The 8,171-nt window shown below is 38.6% G+C and overlaps 1 long non-coding RNA gene across 1 annotated transcript; it reads right to left on the reverse strand.

Annotated features, from left to right (window-relative positions):
- Positions 1 to 625: 625 nt before the first annotated feature.
- LOC127627431 (uncharacterized) lies at positions 626 to 7,748 on the reverse strand. The gene is made up of 3 exons (XR_007968551.1): positions 7,524 to 7,748; positions 2,446 to 2,635; positions 626 to 800 (listed from the first exon to the last, which is right to left on the reverse strand). It is a non-coding gene; the product is annotated as an uncharacterized LOC127627431 (long non-coding RNA).
- Between the last annotated feature and the right edge of the window lie 423 nt (positions 7,749 to 8,171).

The following is an 8,171-nucleotide window of genomic DNA, read 5'->3' on the forward strand; positions in this document are numbered from 1 at the left end:
AGCCATTTACTATTTACACTTATTCCAACACAACGCTTCCGCGGTAGCTCACCTGCTAGAGTGTTGGACTTTGGACTCAGAGACTGAGGCCCGAGACCAGCAAAGGATGCTCGGAGAGAAAGTGAAGTGAAAGTGCCTTAGAAGGGACAGGAAATGATGTTGTTGCTTAGGTAAATGTGCTTTTCATGACGAATTTGTATAGTATTAGGTTTATATGTTGATTAAGGTTGAGAATTTCTGTTTTGTTTACTTCTCATTTAATTTTTTTAACACTATTGGTAGGGTTTAGGTTAAAGTTTTAAGTTAGGGAGGTACATTTACTCATTAAAACATTCATCTGATTTTCACCTTAAAAACCTTGTCTGATTACAGCATAATTTCACTCTCTTTTGGCGCCCCCCATTGGACTTTTCAATGAGAAACTGCAGATAAATGTGCAATGAATCTAATAATTTTCTGTATGGATGTGTCTGATTTCAAAACGAATAACGGATTTATCCGAACAATATAAAAATGTTTGTATGACTGATTATCCAAGAGAGGCACAGATAATGCAACATTTTAAATAAACATTATAACAGGTTTGAGGAATGAGGATGCAGGAGAGGGTGTATCCAACCCAAAAGTAACTTTATTCTTTACACAAAAACACATTCGCTTGACTGCATAATGGTAAAGCTTTATATAAAAACTCAAACGCTATATTTAGTGGGACTGGCAGCTGCCAACATACTCGAAGCTTCAGCTGGGCTCTCTCTCTCACTCTGAGGTATGGCCCCTTTTATTTCCCCCGTCTCTCACTGTGAACAAAGAAACAGCAATTACCAGCAATTCAACTCAGGTGAAAACCACTTCCTCTCACCCCATCTATCAGTCTCTCAAAGTTGACCACGTTTATGTCCACATCAGCAATTAAGTAAATTATCATAAGATTACGAAAATAGAAAAAACAAATGCTCCATAAAGGTTTAAATGCTCCATAGAGTATTAATCTATTAAGAATATTCCTCCTTATGTGAAACAAAGAACATTTCTCCATCTTTTTTTCTTCTTTAAAATGTGCTACCTCTGGTAATGCACTATATAAATGTAACATTATTATTATTATTGATTAAATTATGGTGTCTTATCATAAAAATTCCTCATTGATTTATGGGACTTTCACCTGTTTGTATTCATTTATATTCATATCGTTTAGTGTTCGAATTTGTGTTTATTACTCAATGAAAAATGCATGCTTTTTTAAAATTTGCCTGCCTTCAGAATAATGTTGTTATGTTTCATGCAGATATTAATATCAGAAATAACAGGAGAAACCACAGTTAACAACATATTTTACAGTTAATATAGCCTAAAAATTAAGATTCAACTGGTAAGAAAAAAAGTGTAGAATAATATTTTTTTAAATAATAATGAATTACAATGCTATTATTATGAATATAATAATGGCATATACAAGGCATATTTTATTAATAGAAACTAAACTATATATATAAGAGTAACATTTAAAAATGAGCATTTCATTTAGTTTCTATTCACTTCCGGATTACATTTTTTTAGGTTAACAATAAAAATGGCATATGAAAAGAGTTTTCAGAAAACCTGTTTGAAAGCGTATGTGATGCTTTTTATAATAACACACTTCCGCTAATTAGCAAACAATGTAATATTGTAGTGGTAGCACTTTATTTTACAGTATTGTTCTACATTTACCTACTATATAATACAACAACTATAGTAATTACTAGGTACTAACCCTAAACCTAACCTCAACCCATATTAGGTACATGTAGTTACCTAATATTACTCAGTACTTTCTTGGGTAAGTACAATGTAAGTATACTTAAAGAACACATACTACAAAATAAAGTGCAACCCGTAACCCTAAACTTAACTCATTTTAAGTACATGTAGTTACCTAATATTACTAATTATTTTCCTGGGAAAGTGCACTGCAAGCATACTGAACGTACTGTAAAATAAAGTGCAACCATTGTAGCTAACATCTTAGAACATTATTTGAAATCACTCAACATGGCAGGCCTTTACAGTATAATGTTTGCTATTAAAAACAACAGTATTAATACATCACATTTAAATTATTTAAATTGTCTGAATTGTAGTCAAGTAATAGTGTAATCTTTTATTTGATAAGCACCTAGCATGTAAAAATAAAGTTACTGTGAAAATATTGTGTTCATGAGTGAATTTGCAGTGTGTAGGATGATATCAGCATACAACTTTTAAAGCACAAGCACAATTGTATTATAATTTAAGGGTGAATTCTGCTTCACGTTGCTGTTTTAAAGACATGTTCCTCTCAGCTGCCACCCACAAACAACCCACACCTGATGCTGATGCATCGTACAACTTACACCATTGTATCGTCATTGTTTAAGCATTTGTACATTGATACGTGTCGTCCTTGGTACATTAAGTACTTACTTTTCATCATGAGTCACAGCGCATCTTCTCGTAGTGGTCTGATGGCGACTGGGTTGGGTGATGACAGAGAAAGCTTCTATCTCCTAACTCCTTCGTGCCTAGCGTGAGTCACAGCAAGCCCTCCCCCCTTGTACTGGACTCCCTCTCGTTGTGTACTAAGGAGGTGTTGAAATGAATATACTCGATAGACCTACAGAGATTAATCATAACAATGAATCAAGCTGCTGGCCCACCTTTAGCTCTGTTGGTGAATGAAATTGCTTGACGAGTGCAGTTTTCTTTCCTGTATTGACATATTTCATATATAAGTAGTTTGGGTGGGACATGTAAAAGGGCTCATCCCTTTTTTTTTTACCCTTTAGTACGTATGATCAAACTGGTGTAATTACACTAGACTGGGCTCAGAGGTGTACAATCAAACCGGTGTGATCTGCATTCGTGCTGCTGTTTACCAGCAAAATAGGGACTGAAGTGGTTGTCATAATGAACCAGCTGCTCAAATAGTCTTTTGAATGACACAATATCTTTATTTTTTATGTTACAAACATTCAAACAGTCACTAAATAAAAGTGAAAAGCCTGACTGTTTTGATGCAGCGATGCGGCCATGTTTTCTGACATCAAACTAAGAATACTGTATATAAACTAGTTATTCAACTTGAGCCTTCTCACATTCCGTCAATCACTTTTTCTCACCACTTCCAGTGCAAACAAAGTGGAAGGGCCAGATTTGTATAACCTTCTATGCTTGATGAACTCAGTATCCCATGCTGCACTGCAATGTAAACAATATGTTGACACACATAGACATTCTCATTCTAGAGAGCATTTGGTTGGGCAATAAACTGTGTAGTGCAAGATAATTCATCAATATATTTGCTTTGTTTCCCAAAAGAGAAAGCATGTACATAATAAGTGTGCATGCATGTATGTAAATAGTCATTTAATTAGCAGACTAGCATATAGATGGCTTCACAGTTAATACACATGGACCAAAAGCCACTTTATACTTCAACAATGAGACAGAACTGACTGCATTCACATTATGAAGTCAGAAGTTAATAACTCAAAACTTTTAATTGTTTACTCATAGAAAGATTGTTATTTCAATATCAGGTACTTTCCAGTCAAATTAGTTTTGGGTTCTTATTTGGTAATTCTTTCACATCCAATGTTAAAGATACTCCTTGGCTAAATTTGGTTGCTTTAGTAGATCTTTTTTCAAGTAGATAATTAAAACTTTGTTGTAAGGATTCATGCATTTATTTATTTATTTATTTTTTTACAGAGTTTAAAGGTCCACTTTTCCTCATTAAAAATGTTTAACTCCTAAAGACATTAATTTAATTTTGCAATATGTTTAGGAAATCATGACCACTCACATTTAAATGAAGACTATCAGTAACTTTATAAAAGTTGTCTGATTCACTGAAGGCTCCTGAGCCTTCAATGGCTCTGCCTCCTGAGCCTCCCAGGGCTCCATGGCTGTGGTCCTATGGCCACCTCCCATGCCTCCTAACCCAGTCCCTGTCCTGTGGCCACCTCCCGGGTCTCCTGACCCAGTCCCTGTCCTGTGGCCACCTCCCGGGCCTCCTGACCCAGTCCCTATCCTGTGGCCGCCTTCTGGGCCTCCTGACCAGGTCCCTGTCCTGTGGCCTCCTCCCTGGCCTCCTGACTCGTTCCCTGTCCTGTGGCTGCCTCCCAGGCCTCCTGACCCAGACCCTGTCCTGCGGCCGTCTCCGAGGCCCCCTGACCCAGTTCCTGTCCTACGGCTGCCTCCCAGGCCTCCTGACCCAGACCCTGTTCTACAGCCACCTCCCAGGCCTCCCGACCCGGTCTCCACCTTGAGGTCATTCCCTTGGTCTCCTGGCTACCCATCTGGTCTGCTCTGGTTCCCTTGGTCTCCTGGCTGCCCATCTGGTCTACTCTGGTTCCCTTGGTCTCCTGACTGCCCATCTGATCTACTCTGGTTCCCTTGGTCTCCTGGCTGCTTATCTGGTCTACTCTGGTTCCCTTGGTCTCCTGGCTGCCCATCTGGTCTACTCTGGTTCCCTTGGTCTCCTGGCTGCCCATCTGGTCTACTCTGGTTCCCTTGGTCTCCTGGTCATCCGCCTGGTCTGTTCTGGTCCCCTTGGTCTCCTAGCCACCCGTCTGATCTGCTCTGGTTTCCTTGGTCTCCTGGCCACCCGCCTGATCTGCTATGTTCTCCCTGACCTTGCCTTGTTCCTCTGCTCCCCTTGTGACCCCTTGAACTGCCTGTTTTCCCTTTTTGTCCCCCACACCCCATGGACAATTTTTAGTTTTTTGTCTGTTTTTGGGAGTGTCTAGAATCCGCTCCTTAGCGGGGGGGCTATGTTGTCTGCCCTGTGTTTTGCCTCTGTCATCTGTTCCCCATGGACTACACTTCCCATAATTCCCTGCCCTCATCACTGTCAGCTGTCTTCTATTGCCCTCACCTGTGTTTCATTTACTCATTAGTCTTTTTGTATATAATGCCCTGTTGGTTGCTTGTTCTTTGTCAGTTGCTGAATGTATCTAGACCAACCGTGTTTTGTCCGTGCCCTTTGTGAATGTTTTCTCCTGTTTATGTCATTGTTTCCCATCATGGGTGTTTTATTTGTTCCTGTTTACCCGTTATTTTGTACATGTTTATTTCTTTTCATTAAACTATTTTGCCGCACCTAGATCCAGCTCCTGAACTTCCTTCCTATACATTACAATATGGAGAGGGTCCACACATGGGGCATCACTGTAAATGACACTGTAAATGACACTTTGAGTGGAAAGCTCATCTGTATTTAGATAAACTGATTTCATTTTTCACCTACTTGTTAAATATTGTAGTTTAGTGTGTAACATCTTATTCATTGACATCTAAATATATTCACAATTCCCACTGATATACTCTTAAAATTACAATATAGACATTTGTGAATATTATTGATATACTGCATTCAATTTAACAACATAGTGTACATCATCAGAAGTCTCAGCACAATCAGGGTTACTATATTTAGTTATTCAGTTCCATGAATATAAAAGAAAAATTACCTGCCAGATGTCTGAATCAGAGCTTAAATATTTTACCAGAAAAGTGTCTGAATATTTTTTGGGGCCACTGAATGTCTATATACAGTACTGTATGTATACAACATTCATCTGTGTGTTGGTAGGAAGCTTATCTGTGAAAGGAGGTTAATAAAGCAAAACCGACCATGTGGCTATAGTACACTGATAAAAAAAATCACATGAGGAGAACATTATGACGTGAAAAACAATGGCAATTAAAGAGCTTTCATTCTTTGCCTCACTTCTGTAACCTGGGGTTCACTCCTGCTTGTAAGACATGGACGTCTCTGGGGAGAATCCTCCATGGTCTTATCCAGTTGAGTGCTTCCACAGGGACTAGATTGCTTAGCAACTTTTGTTGGTTATGGCATCTCCTGGTTGTGGTGTGACTCAAGATTGCAAGACCACTTACAAGAGATATAGTTCATGTCATGGGATTTTTTGTTTGTTTGCTGTATGTATAGTGTAATAACTGATTTATTGAGGTAATGGCTGCTGAATTCATTATAAGCTTGATTGTATTCATTCTAATTCCTGATTGTCATCAGTGAGGGTTTTGATTTGTATTCAGACATTAATTATTTTGGGTTATATTGGGTCACAAGGTGATGTCACTAATGTGCAGTCACTTGCTGAGTTCGGAATGGCATGTTGCTCATACTACTCTAACTACTTCTGCTATATCTCTGGCTGAAATTGTAAGTGTGCTATGGTAGTATGCCATTCCGAACTCAGCCAATGTGTACAAATATTCATACTTCCCTACTATATTGTATGCCAAAAAAGTATGCTAATGTAGTTGTATGTCCGAATCCACAGTATTCATGAAGCATTTTGCGAGAAATACCCTGTTGACCTACTGTTTCAGGTGAGATTTTAAAGTGCGGATCGACTGGACAATTAACGATCCTATAATCCCTCAGGAGCTGAGGCGACGTCACGTTCAAAATGCTGAATTTAAAAGTATGGCGGCGAACTGCCAGCCAGATGGCTCTGTTCATCTGTAAGTGCTAAAGTATACACCAAGAAAATTTTCATTTTGCTGAAATGGTGCTTGTTTAACAAAACCAGGGCAGTTTATTTTTTGTACGTCATATATTCGGGTCATGGTCAATATCCACGTTCCCGGATGAAGTATGTCCGAAATCTATTCATACTACTCTCATGCATACCTAAAGAATGTACTGTTTTACCAGTGTCATGAAGAAATTAGTCCACCCATGAAATCGAGTCCTCAGGAGGTAACCGTTTGTAATGCCTGATCAAAAACCTATTGTGTTATTGCAAAGGTTTTGAAACCGTGAAAAGCACTATACATATGAGAATAACTTGACTGGTTAAGTTAAGTTATTCTCATATAATAATGCATAAATAATGAATATATTAATTTAAAAAAAACTTCATGCACATTTTAGGAAAGTTGGTTTTATAATGTAGGTTACACAAATCTGCTCAGCACACATTTATTTTGGGGGAAAATAAATATATTTTGACTGCACAGAAATGTCATTGACAGCTGTTCCCTCATAATCGCTGGTGTGTATATGAGTTTGTTAGGTCTGTAAATATGTAATATATTTGGTAATATTGTGGTTCAGTAATTCTGTAGCAGGTAGCTTGCTAATTGTAAGCTAACTCAAAACACAAAGAACAAGAATGTTTATTTCACAATATTTAGCTTTGGTTATTTACTATTATGTGTAATATATGATTTAAAAGTATTTAAATGTAGTATTTACAAAGCTTTATCGACATACTGTATATCATAAAACGAGTATGTAGGATTTCTACTCAGGCAGTGAATACAGTACCCATTACAAAATCTATGAGCCAATGGATAAGGGTGAATTCTGCTTCACGTTGCTGTTTGAAAGACATGTTCCTCTCAGCTGCCACCCACGAACAACCCACACCTGATGCTGATGCATCGTACAACTTACACCATTGTATCGTCATTGTTTAAGCATTTGTACAATGATACATGTCGTCCTTGGTACATTAAGTACTTACTTTTCATCATGAGTCACAGCGCATCTTCTCGTAGTGGTCTGATGGCGACTGGGTTGGGTGATGACAGAGAAAGCTTCTATCTCCTAACTCCTTCGTGCCTAGCGTGAGTCACAGCAAGCCCTCCCCCCTTGTACTGGACTCCCTCTCGTTGTGTACTAAGGAGGTGTTGAAATGAATATACTCGATAGACCTACAGAGATTAATCATAACAATGAATCAAGCTGCTGGCCCACCTTTAGCTCTGCTAGTCAGCCAAACCGTTATTCTGAACGTACAGCTGAAAAATGGCAACCCGCTTGTTCCCCGTTGTTGCCATGGTTTCCAGATTGTTCGTCATAGTGTATTGCGTGTGGTCCCCTGAATGTTCAAGTAATGGGGGAGAGAGTTGTGAGTCAGATCCTGTGAAGACTAGAGTTGGCCTTCTTAATACTAGCAGCATAGCCCTAATATTAAAGACCCTATGAAATTGCTTGGCAAGTGCAGTTTTCTTTCCTGTATTGACATATTTCATATTTAAGTAGTTTGGGTGGGACATGTTTTTTTACCCTTTAGTACGTATGATCAAACTGGTGTAATTACACTAGACTGGGCTCAGAGGTGTACAATCTAACCGGTGTGATCTGCATTCGTGCTGCTGTTTACCAGCAA

Source organism: Xyrauchen texanus, chromosome 34 (genome assembly GCF_025860055.1).
Source record: "Xyrauchen texanus isolate HMW12.3.18 chromosome 34, RBS_HiC_50CHRs, whole genome shotgun sequence".
Taxonomy (NCBI): Eukaryota; Metazoa; Chordata; class Actinopteri; order Cypriniformes; family Catostomidae; genus Xyrauchen; species Xyrauchen texanus.